The sequence below is a fragment of the Maniola jurtina genome, chromosome 15 (assembly GCF_905333055.1).
Source record: "Maniola jurtina chromosome 15, ilManJurt1.1, whole genome shotgun sequence".
In the NCBI taxonomy this organism is placed as follows: domain Eukaryota; kingdom Metazoa; phylum Arthropoda; class Insecta; order Lepidoptera; family Nymphalidae; genus Maniola; species Maniola jurtina.
The window spans coordinates 14120664-14131705 of NC_060043.1; positions in this window are offsets into that span (position 1 = coordinate 14120664).

Genomic DNA, 11042 nt, shown 5'->3' on the forward strand with positions numbered 1-11042 from the left:
TAAAATAAAAACATTATTGTATTGAATTTATATTAATCATTAAAATACGTTTACACTCCTTCACTTTGCGGCGAGGCTCTTTAACTAAATGGCTTTTTCGTGTACAAAACAAACTCGGAGGTGAATTAAATACCGCCTCCATACTTCACATTCACACCCACCGCGCCGCCGCGCCGCCGCGCCGCCGCGCCGCGCCGCGCCGCCGCCGCAGCGTGTTGGACTGGCACTACCGATGTTGCGCCGCGTAAGTGTTTCCACCCTCCCGATATCGGAGACTTCTTGAGCGAGCTTTGTTGTTTCAATATTACCACATTATTACTTCGGCTACTTTGATCTTCGCGTACTCGAAGGTCGCGTGGCTGGACAATAAATACATTTCAATATTTTATGCTTTTGAGTTTTTATATTCTCGTGGAATAGAAACATGATAATTTTTTCTTTTAGAAAAATGTTCGCAAAGTGCTCCAAATCTTTAGATTTTAGGTTTAGTTAGATACGGTGGTCAATTTTTCTGTAAATTTTTTATTACGATTCCTATGAACGTCATGAGAGTGACTCCATTGAGCGTCTTGTCGTGCAGGGCAAGGTGGAGGGTACCAGAGGGCGAGGAAGGTCGCCTACGCGATGGACCGACCAAATTAAGTCCGCTGTGGGCGGTGCCGTGCACGAATGTACCAGAATGTCGACCAGCAGGGAGAAGTGGCGAATGCTCGTGAGGCGTGTAACATCTGCCCCCCAAAACGTCACTTCATGATGACCACGACCACTCTGCCAAGAGTGTAACGACAAAGAAGAAGATGAACGTCATGAAATTAAGAGTAAGTATTATTATGTTTGAAACGGAATGATTTGATCGTTTGTTCCCGTGAGAGCAACTTGCTTTATTGTCATCTCTACCGATGTAAGAGGGACCCGCTAAGTGGCTCGTGAAAAGTCACTATGTAAAATCTCACGGGAACGGGGTTCACGGGGTTTGAAACCCCGTGAACATCTCACGGGGTTTGAAAATTATGACATTGAATCCTGTTTTATTTATGAGTAAAATTACTTGCACGCACGGTGTTCGATCCGAGCTAAACAGCGTACAATTGTTTGAATTAGAAAAGCATCTACGGAGAAAGCAAATTTTTGCATTTACAAGCTCACTTTCCATGTAGCCCGCCTGCTAAATATATCAGCGTTCAGCGCTAATGATTTTGATCATAATTCCTAGTTAAATTAACCAAGTAGCAAACGATTGTAAGTGCGAAAGTTTATAACAACTCTTTGTAAGATTGCTTATAAAATAACTGTGAAGAAAAAAAAATCACCAAATGAAAACAATTTAAAACGAACACACCGCTGCTACAACGCTTCACGAACTGTGACCGCACCAACTTCCCAATTGATGGCACTTTGCTGACTGCTACACGAATACATTACGGGGAGTTGAACTATAGCACCTACATTGTGAAGCCATGCTGGCAGGAAGCTGTTATTTGTTTTATTTGTTCACAGCCGCGGCCATTTCAAAAGCAAAGTTGTATCGCACTGCTATATTCAATTCAATTACCCGATAGTCCAAAACATCAAGCTCCCGGCACGAACGTCAGATTGATTTTGAACTGAATTTGGTCGGCCATGAGTCAGCGCACAATTTTACGCAAAATCATTACTACGCGAATAAAGGACGAGTACATATTATTATGTAAAGTATCAGTAAAATTGCCCCGTCGGTCCGTTCAGCGCAAATTGAGCTGTTAGAGCAGACGTCGCGTCGCTCCGGCATCGGTATTCCGGCGCACAGCTGCAATATTCCAGCTGAGATTTTACACTAAATGTGCGCTTTCCATGCGAACACACGTCACTTGGTAGCTACGTAAGCGACGGAAAACTCCGCGTCGCCGATATTCCGATCCAGCAGCAATCGACAGTGGATTTGCATAAAATTTTATTGAGAGGTATTTCTTACCTATCTAATTTGTGTGTTTTCGATAACGCCGCAGACGGATGAGTCCGATGCTGATAGTAAAGTGTAGGCCAGTAGTATCTACTATCTATTAGGTATCTCATTTTTGATACCACTCATGAAATTTCTAATCTTTACTTATTTATCGTATCAAAATAACTAAAGTGCATACCTAGCTGTAGCAATATGTAGTTCGAGAGACTGAACAACACAAGGAAATAAATGTTGAAGAGAAAAGAATTTGTTCAATTACTCGTTTACCTGCAATAGTTTTGACTTGCGCTAATCTCGTTAAATATGTACGTAATATTTATTCATATTAAAGTATTTCCTCGCCGCAGTGTGGTCTGGCTGCATTTCCGCGCTGCACAGCCGGGCTGATCCGTTGCGCAAAAAATAAACCAGCTGTTCTAGCACCAGGTGACAGATTTATGTAATTATGTTGTGGAAGTGATGATGTGGCCTAAGACGGGACGCTCACTTAGAAGATACTTTTTCATTCGCTACCGGAGATGTGAATCTATTGCCTTTTTAAAATAGAGCAAAAATGCAAAATCTCCAGATGGTTTTCAAGCAATAAAAGTAGCGATGTCTCCGCGTACAAGTTTCCATTGGCGCAGGAAATTGGAGAATGGAAGCGGGGCTCGGTGTCGCGCGCGGCGCAGTTCGTCCGACGAAGTTCCGGGGGCGGAAAAGTTGTCACTTTCCAGTTGCGCACTACTGAGAACAAAGTGAGCCGATACTCGTATATATAAACTGTGCTTACTTGCCGATCATCGTCTATAATCGTCTGTACTTAATTTTACTAAACAGCAATTTTTAACCCCCGACCCAAAAAGAGGGGTGTTATAAGTTTGACGTGTGTATCTGTGTGTTTGTGTATCTGTCTGTGGCATCGTAGCTCCTAAACCAATGGACCGATTTTAATTTAGTTTTTTTGTTTGAAAGGTGGGGCTTGATCGAGAGTGTTCTTAACTATAATCGAAGAAAATCGGTTCAGCCGTTTGAAAGTTATCAGCTCTTTTCTAGTTTTCTTGTAGAGGTTTAACTTGTGTCGGGGGTTTTCAAAATTTTTAGTTATATCCAAAAATTGATATAAATTTTAAACAAGAATTCGACATTACCTTCATCGTACACCGTCATTATGTACCTCTACTGCCAATATTTCATATAATATCATACCGATCGATACAGGAATAATGCTCTTTACAAAGTGCACTTTGTAAAAAGCATTATTAACAAAATGTCCCTCACGACCTTTGCTACTGTCGATAACATTTATATGAAAGCAACAGCTGATTGAGTGATCGGTCTCCGCACAGCTCTACTATATACTGAACTACGACGGATCGGGCTGAAAGGCATGCTTATAATTATGACGTAGACATCCACTAAGAAAGGGTTTTTGAAAATTCAACCTTAAAGGGGGTAACATAAGGGTTTGGAATTAGTGTAGTGTGATCCACGCGAAGGTGCGGGAATAAGCTAGTAATATTATATTCAAGTAACCTTCCCATGAGTTCCTACGGAGCGATTACCCAGTACAGTGAACTATTAGCTGTTGTACGTCGAACAGCTACGAATTACCGACGTTGATTGTCATTTTTTTTTCGTTTAGTTCAAATAAAATAAATTATATAAATGATCATGTTATTTTTTATTACATTTTTAAAATAGCTAATAGAGAAGATTTAGTTTAGAAGAGATAGTTTGCATTATTGAAATGACAAAATCGTTCTGAAAAAGTTAAAAGCGGTTTTCTTAAGTTATAATGGAAAATACGTTTATTATATTATGCAAACAGCAGTGACGTGTCAAAGGCAAACTATCAAAGGAGCACTTTGCTTCCAAACCAAATATCAACGTACTTAGTGCTCATGTTGTACATATATTGCACTACAGTAACTAAGTACCTTTATAATTGTACGAGTAGACTTGTTAGGGTCAAAAGCCGAATCACCGTCACTTACTTTTGCCCGGTAACCACAAATTCACGGTGTTCAGATTTTTCCCTTATGTGTGCTATAAGACCTACCCGCCAAATTACATGATTCTAGGTCAAGCGGGAACTACCCTGTAGGTTTCTTGACAGACACCTCAGACGGACGACGAAGTATTGTATTAGTTTTTTTCTTATTCGATGATAGAGCAAGCTCTGAAAATGGTTGCGATAATATTCAAACGTAACATATATTCGCTAAAGGATAATATTGTGCATGAACTATGGCAAGTGTGTAGCGGCAGTTGTGTCACAAGCTGCAGTTATATTGCGGTTCGCCGTGAGTGCTCGGTTAGCTCGACGATTCATTTGGAGGGAAACTTAAGCACTGGCCGCGCTGTCGGGAGGAACTGTTTCATTATAACTTAAGTGAAGCTCCGCGCGGAATTGTTCCGTGGTCTCTGCACGAAAGTTTGGAGTTGGTAACCTGGATACGATTAATCCGAAAATGATTAGTATAAATAAGTTGTGGTACAGTACAGGTACAAGCGGGCGTGCGTAGGCCGGCGGCGCGCGGCGCACTGTCGGTACGATACAATGCCAGCGATCTAAAGCCGTAGCAGGCTATTTGTGTCCTAGTGCTTGTTTACAATTGGTTCAACTATTTTTAGACATTTTGTTTTGGATTTTTGTACAAAGACAATAGAAAGCAAGGGAGGAAAATATGAATTTATGAAATTTTGTTTCTAAATTGGTAAGAAATCCATTCTACATTCTAACGTCACACAATTCCGTCGTCAATCAAATTGTGTCGCGAGGATTCTATGAGATTCATTCTCTGTGGCAACGAAGCAGAGCCTCCGGGCACCGTTGCACCCACTGCTCAGCGAAATTCACGAAATTCATTCAATCGTTTAATCGCCGATACTTAAAAAAATATTAACTCCGCCGCCTACAGTTAAGAACCTAAAGTAATTAGTAACAACCCGAGCGGTCATTAATATTAAATGACGAAATGAAAATTCAGAGGCGGTACTTTGTGAAAGGCTTTTAAAAGTTGCCGTATTGCGTCGGCGGAGTTTCGATTAATTGTTATTTGTTCAAAGTCCACCAGAGTTAGGTTAAACTTTTATATGAATATTACAAACTTAACTATGATCTAGACAAATCTGGCGATCAGCGCCCGCTCTCCCGCTACTACACCGCCGGAAAAGCGAGCACTCTCTCCCATCGACGGTGTTCCCACTAAGATCACAATATGGAGTTATTGAAGGAGCGGACCGCCAAATTCCTGAAAGGCCGACGACGCACCGGCGGTTTCTCTGGTGCTACATGATGTTCATGGGCGGCGGTAGTCACTTAACATCAGGTGACCCGCCTATTCGTTTGCTGCTTTTTATAAAAAAAAGTAATAAGCAGTGCATCACACAAAACAAACTATTACCTACAGTTTTACAATAGAAGAAATACAGATTATATAGATACCTATTTTGTTAATTATACCTCCAAGTAGCAAGTTGTAAAATGGGAGACTAAAGTTAACAGTTAACATTATTAGTAACAGAGTATTCACAGCTCCGCCCTTCACAGCACAAGACTAAGGTAGGAACATAAATAAGCGTGGTGCGAAGGCGGCCCGCGACAGTGCCAACAGCAGTGCCTGAAAAGCTCTACGCTGATATAATAAGGCCACACACTACACTGAGTACAATTCATATTCTCCCTCCAAAAGTTTATATTTTGGTAACAAAACAGACTATCCAACGTAGGTACGAGTATTACATTAACACAAAAGCGGACGTCATAAATATGAAATTATTTATGACAGAGGTTATGAGAATGTTTTTAATTATTTCGTTTTGAGTGTATGTGGTAGGGATAGGGTCACGGGCGTCAGCGCAGGCGCCTACCGCGGTCACCGGAGTTGCCGATGTGTACATCTAGCATTCATATTGTGGATACTAGCTGTGCCCGCGACTTCGTTCGCGTGGAATAGTGACCGCGCTTTATATAGCCACGGACGCTCAGGCGCGAGGCGTGTGGTACGTACTCTGTACGTTAAAAATGTTCGCCGTGATTCTTTAAATTGACATAACTTTTTTATTTATGAACCGATTGACATGAAATAAACACTAAATGTTAAGTGAAGCTTACTACAATATATTAGTGAAAACCGTATCTAAATCGAATAAGCCGTTTCTGATATTAGCGTGCACAAACACACAGACAAACAGACAAAAAAAATTTAATTACAATTTCGGGTTCGGCATCGATAAAATAACATCCCCTGCTACTTTTTTTTTATATATTTCCATTGTACAGACACCACTTTTCTACAATTTTATTATATGTATAGATTAATGCTATTTCAAATATTGTACATAGGGAAAATTAGAGTTAGTATATTGTAATGATAGGGTTATACTTGTGTGACGATGTGCGGCGCGACATCGCGTAGAGCCATTGATCATAGATATGACGTCAATGCTAGAGGCTGACAGAGTACCGGCCAACCTCGAGTTGTCATTTGGTGAAGCTTTATAGGGTAAGTAATGAAAGATCCGTGCAAGCTTGTAAAAACACTGTATTAGTCGGAAAAACAACTTATATCGACAAAACGAAATAACCACGCGACTCAGATCCTCCGCGCGGTGCGCGGGATTCGGCCAGTAGGAGCGGACTGGCTCGGTGCTTCGCTCCCGAGGGGCGCTAGGCGCTAGGTTGCCGAGGGGAAGGGGAATGTCTATAGCGAGCAAAGTGGAGACCGGCCTCGGTACAGATGCCAACAGCTACCTGATAAGTTAGTAGGAATAAACATTAATACCGAAAGCAATCAAATGAACGACCATCAGTAATTTCACCACGCGCTACCAACTACACCTTCGGGATATAGCTTATAATTAACACAGGTATGTGTTAGTTATACTTATCTATACTAATAAATAAAATTGGAGTGTCAGTCTGTAATTTCGAAATAACTACCACATATTGAGGTCATATGGTTATTTGTACCATAACTGAATCACACGTTTTAAATTTTTTGTCTGTCTGTCTGTCTGTCTGTCCGTTTGAAAAGACTAATCTTCGGAACGGATGAACCGATTTTGACGGGATTTTCACAGACAAGTAGAGGATTGACCAGGGAGTAACATAAGCTACTTTTTTAACCAACTTTCAAAACGGGAGTTGTGTTTTTCTACCTATGTACACCGAAATCTCGGAGGTTTCTGAACGGATTTGCGTCAGTTCTTTTTTAATCGATAGAGGAACTTTGCGACATTGTTTCATAAAAAATTTGGATTCCAACTCCTGAATCCTGATGCTGCAGGGGACCTGACCACCCAAAACTGATGGAATTTAGAAACTGTCGGTTATAAATTGATTGTTATTGAAGGTATCTGTACCAAATAAAAACTTTATCGTTGACCTCGAGAATCCAACTCCTCAACCCTGATGCTGTAAGAAATTGCATTCCTAAATCCTGGTGGCCCCTCGGGATTTTTAGGGTTCAGTACCTCAAAAGGGAAAACAGAACCCTTATAGGATCACTTTGTTGTCTGTCTGTCTGTCGGATGGATGGACGGACGGACGGACGTCCGTCCGTCCATCCGTCCGTCCGTCGTGTCTGTCAAGAAAACCTATAGGATGACTTAGAATCATGAAATTTGGCAGGTAGGTAGGTCTTATAACACAAGTAAATGAATAAATCCGAAAACCGTGAATTTGTGGTTACATCATTAAAAAAAAAATATGTTTAATTTTTTTAAGTAAGAAATCTGTATCAAGTGGGGTTTAAGTACCATATGAAAGGGCTTTATCTGTACATTCTAAAACAGATTTTTATTAATTTTTATGCATAATGGTTTTTGATTTATCGTGCAAAATGTAAAAAAAAATATACCCGAGTACGGAACCCTCAGTGCGCGAGTTCGACTCGCACTTATCCGGTTTTTTAAGGATCATCCGTTTAAATGGTTTTACGTGGTAATTACAGAAACGCGTTGCATCCCGGTCGCTTAGCGTGGAACCACGGAACTGCTCAGTTCACACCACACACAAATAAACAGACAAACATTTCAGCTTCATTATAGATTCTCATCCACCCCATTAATTGTGTCATGATTACATCTAAGGGCAACTCGCTCGACCACTAATGATAACAGTTATATACAACGCATTTGAAACTGAATAATATATAACGCGTAATTACATTCGGCTATCGTAATGACATGTCAGCAGACGTGACATGTCTCCCTGAGAACTGAAGAGGCAGCTGTTGCGCTAAGCCGACCTCTCCCTCCCTCCCTCAGTCCTGCGACCCTCACATTCCGTGATGAGCAGTTCAACGTCAATTCACATAAACTTAAGACAGATTAATATTATAAAACTAGAAAATCAAGATTCACACAGCCAGCAAGTTGGGTACCTACCAGTGCTTGCTGGCTGTATGACCGACACCCATCGACGTATCCGACACCACCCTGCGGTCCACACTGAAGCACTCCAGCGATACGGCTCAGTTCAGTTCAGTATTGTTTCGTCTGGGGGAAGGTTGTGAAAAAAATATACCATTGTGTAGCGGTTTCTTTATTTGTGCTAAATATGAACTTTACTGTTTTTATAGCTTTAGTTTATTTGAAAAATTACAGAGAGGGACGGACAGACAGACGGACAGACGAACGAAACTATACAGGTTGCTTTATGTTACCTACTACGGATCCTTCAAACAAGACAAAGATCTCGAGAGAACTATTGAAATAATAGTATTACTTGCTTATTTACCTATTTAGTACCTATCTATACCGCGGGTCCGCTGAACGCGACTTACTTTTTACACAAAACAATTTTGAAACCTTTTTAAGAAGTAATTGGAGGCTTATGAAGGCTGTCTCACCCGACACAACGTGGAAACAGGAGAATGTTTCCCTACATTAACATCGACGTAAGCCCCACAGTATAACGCGAACTGATGTCACAGGTGTCATGTGCACGGACGGACGGACCGACGGACGGACGGTAGGATGTACTCTCGGTAATTACGCGGGAGCCCCTGTTTAATGAAACACAGGCGGCGTCGCGTGGGATCAGTGGCCTTTCTTTATTTTGGCTTTCATTTTGTTCGTTATTTTCTAGACTCTCGCAACTCGAAGAGAGTTTTAGGATCTGTAAAAATTCTGAAAAATCGTGGGGAGGTCGACGACGAATAACATTTTGCACGGTTATCAAAAACCATTAAGCGTAAAAATAAAAAAATCTGTTTTAGAATGTACAGGTAAATGTCCTATCATATTATTATGATACTCCACTCGGTATAGTTATCTTACTTTTTCTTATCTTAGTTTCAAACCCTCAATTTCCCCCTTTTTTAATTGAACTAAAAATAATTTTGGTTTTCTTTTATTTCAACGATGTTGGCCACCATTATACAAGCTTTCCAAATTTGCCACCCGTATGTCTCATAGCGTTGGTTTATTAATAAAGTTATTCAATATACAAGTTGTCGGTAAGTAATCGTAGTTGAATCAGTTGGTTAAGTTACGGCGCGCTGTCTCGCCTCGTCATACGGTTCACACGAGCGGTACACGCTACATACAGCACACTACATCCTGATCCACGTTCCATATTCTTCTTTTTAATACAAGGTGAAGGCTGACAAGTTGAACCGACCGGTATTTGTACGACGCATAATTAATGTTTAACAGCCTTCGGAATGCACCTGTGGTTAGATAGCAGTCGGGGTATGAGGCGAGGGGCGTCGCACGCCCGCACGTCACCCGCGCTGCCCCGCACCGCGCTGTGTGGTGCGTCACACGTGCACCGCACCGCGCTGTGCGGCGCGTCACACGTGCACCGCACCGCGCTGTGCGGCGCGTCACACGTGCACCGCACCGCGCTGTGCGGCGCGTCACACGTGCACCGCACCGCGCTGTGCGGCGCGTCACACGTGCACCGCACCGCGCTGTGCGGCGCGTCACACGTGCACCGCACCGCGCTGTGCGGCGCGTCACACGTGCACCGCACCGCGCTGTGCGGCGCGTCACACGTGCACCGCACCGCGCTGTGCGGCGCGTCACACGTGCTCGCCGGCGTCCTTCAGGTTGAACTGCAGCATGACCACGAGGAAGGTGGAGCAGCCGCCGACGATCTGAAACATTGCTACATTTGTATTTCATGCACATGGTTTTATTCCGTGTGCTTGATGACTAACAGAACGACTAGTATGTATGAGGAGTTTATCTAAAACAAACTTCATAAAAACATTCATAGTAACTTTCAGTTCCGATTTGCATAGTAACTAATCAAACTGTGCACGCTGTACAAACAACACATAGCTCTGCCTGTCATTGACAGATGTATAATCTTAGGGTTCCAATTCTCAGCAGGAGCATTTTGCATATTCATATTTTTTAAACTGGCTCTGATGTGGTGTGGGGGGAGAGTGACGAGGGGAGACCAGGTGAGACTGCAGGAGACTGCAGACTGTATAAAACAGAATATAAACATTAGTTACCGCGGCCAGCAGAGAGCGGGAGACGGGGCAGATGTCGAGCGGCGAGAACGCGGCGGAGCTGACGTCGAAGAACTCGTGGAAGGAGGCCAGCTCGTCGCGCAGCTCGCCGCGCAGCTCGCCGCGCCGCGCCGCCGCCAGCCGCGCGCCCAGCGCCGCGCGCCAGCGCCGCGTCTGCATCACCAGCATAGCCCCTTGTAAAGCTCTGGTTTCCTCCAAAAGCGGTGCCATCATGTAGCGGCCGTAATACAGCGGTGAATGACGTCACTAGAACGTTGTCTATGTAAACAATATGGCGCGGTTTCCTAGATAACGGTAATTGACACCGTAACGTCAAAAAGCGGTACCGCCATTTGCATGACGGCCGTCTTGGCGGTGTCGAAGTGTCTGTCAACGTTTTTTTCATAGCGGTGAAGGTATTTTCAAGCGTAATATTAATTTGCGTGCCATTTTAAAATATTTTTTGTTCAAAATGAGTTTCATCAACTGGACCAGCGAGGATGATGAAATTTTAATTGATTTTGTGCGGGTTCATGATGTGCTATATAATGTAAAACATAAAGACTAGACTATTTTCGTCTTCTGATGATTGTTCATCTTCCAAATATACGAGTAACGCAAAGTTAAGTTCGTCCATTTTCAACCAT